This window comes from Ambystoma mexicanum, chromosome 5q, assembly GCF_040938575.1.
Source record: "Ambystoma mexicanum isolate Mex_15411 chromosome 5q, UKY_AmexF1_1, whole genome shotgun sequence".
Lineage (NCBI taxonomy): Eukaryota > Metazoa > Chordata > Amphibia > Caudata > Ambystomatidae > Ambystoma > Ambystoma mexicanum.
Window position 1 is genome coordinate 91,431,890 of NC_090933.1, and position 2,391 is coordinate 91,434,280.

The window sequence follows — 2,391 nt, forward strand, 5'->3', positions numbered from 1 at the left end:
GCTCAACTGGCAGGCAAGTAAGCAGCATGGTCTGCTGAAGGTAAGTCCACCCAAGCATTATGAGCCCGGCGCTTCCAGCGCTGGGACTGGGCATATTTATGAGCCTGGTGCCACTGGCGCCAGGACTGGGTCCAAAAGGTCCCAATTGGGACTGGTTGGCACTCGGAACCTGGGTTATGGATCTGCTTCCAAGGGAGTTGGGAAAACCCTGACCTTTTGGAAGCAGAGATCATGACAGATTGGTTGAGTTTGTTTGAATATAATCATGGGCTCCAGAACATTACAGGAAATGAGTTACTTTCCTGCTTGTTCTCTAGGCTCCCCCCTGTTGCAACTGATGTGGTAATGGAGTTGGGGGAGGAGGATAAGAAGTATTATGAATGTGTGAAACTAGCTTTGATAGCTAGATTTGGGAAGACCCCTTCCCAGTACTTTAAGAGGTTTAGGACCCTCAAAAAGCATGATGGTACCCCTTGGGCTACCTGGCTGATTGAAAGTTTGAAGAACTTAGAGGGATGGATTAAGGGTTACAAGGTGAACACTTATGAGGGAATGAAGAATCTTGTGATGTTGGAGTCAATTTATGATGCCTGCTCTCCTGAGTTCAGACAGCACTTGGCTGATTCAAAGGAATTAGATTCCAGAAAACTAGCTAAGGCTGCTGACTTGTGGGTTGCCAACAGGTCTACTCACAAGGACTCTGGGGTAACTCAGAAAAAGGATGAGGAGAAACAGCCAAAAAAGGACTCCAAAGAGAATTCTAATAATTCCAATCCCAAAGAGGGCCCCAAACAGAACAATAAGGGTAAACCACAAGGGAAACCAAATCAGAGTAGTGTACCCTCTGGTGGTAAACCAGAAGGAGGTCAGAGCAAGCCACCATTCCAGAAAGCATTTGGTAAATGCTTTGTTTGTGGCTCGCCTGACCATGTGAAAGGAGATCCCAGATGTAAGGGTAAACCTTCAGGGGTCCAACTTGTCTCCTTAGCCTTCGCTCCACAGGAGGAAGTACAAATGGCAAGTGAAAACTTTCTACTGCTGGCTGATGAACCCATTGGAGTCTCACCCAGTGGTTCTTTAGTGTCTCTGGGTCTGTGGGAACAACAGAATTTAGATGTCTATAACTCTATCCCAGATAATACTAAAGAGTATTATAAGGACAGTGTCCAGGTGAATGGTCAGGATACTCCTGCCATTAGGGACACTGGGGCCAGCATAACTGTGGTGGATAAATCTTTTTTTCAGGCTGAGGATGTTGCTAAGGCACCCAAACGCCTCACCAAGTTAGCTGGAGGGCCTGTGCAGATGCTTCCCCAATTAACCGTTCTCATCCAGTGTAATGACATGACTGTGAAGATACCTGTCAGCATACAAAGTGAGGTGCCAGGAAGGGTTCTGTTGGGAAATGACCTGAAAACTCTTGGAGTAGTGTCACATACCCCCAGAACTCCTAGTAAAAGGTTACAGGAGCTCACCAGACCTGCAAGGGAGAGAACCATGAGAGGTACTCCCAAGGAGATGATGAAGAAAGATATCACTCATACTCCACTGGAGTTACAACATGCTATCACTGAACAAAAAGAAGCAAAGGGGAAACCCAAGACTTCCAAGAAACAGCCAACAGCAAGCACTCCAGTGCTTCCAACCAGGACTTCCCCTAGGTTGTCCAAAGTTACACCTGTAACTCCACCTCCAGCTGAGGCTGAGAGGGAGGTACAACCCTGTATGGTGGAACTAGACTCTGAAGAAGAGCTAGTGAAAGGCCAAGAACTCATTGGAGATCTGGATCCTGTTGACCATCCTGAGCTGTAGTCTTTACTGGCAGAAGGTGGACCCAACAGGGCAGACTTCAGTAAGGGACAGAGAGAATGTCCAACTCTGGAAGGTCTTCGCCAACAGGCAGCTTCTCAGGCTGATGGGCAAGAGCCTGGGAAGTATAGGTTGCACTGGGAAGATGGCCTCTTCTACAGTGAACCAACTGAGTCTGCACCTGGAGACTACAAGCGGCTTGTAGTACCTCAAGAAAACAGACAACAGTTCTTGTAACTAGCCCATGAGATTCCTTTGGCTGGTCACTTGAGTTTCAAGAAGACCAAGGAAAGGCTCACACTTTACTTTTATTGGCCAAAGATGGGGGCTGAGGTAGATAAGTTTTGCAAGAGCTGCCATACCTGCCAGACTTCTGGTAAGGTTGGGTCCAAGAATGTGGCACCTTTAGTGCCTCTCCCAGTTGCGGGAGTCCCATTTGAGAGGGTAGGGATTGACATTGTTGGTCCCCTTGATCCCCCAACCTCCTCAAGCAACAGGTTTATCCTTGTTGTAGTAGACCATGCTACTAGGTACCCTGAGGCAATTCCTATGAGGACTGTTACAGCCCAGGCTGTGGCTAAG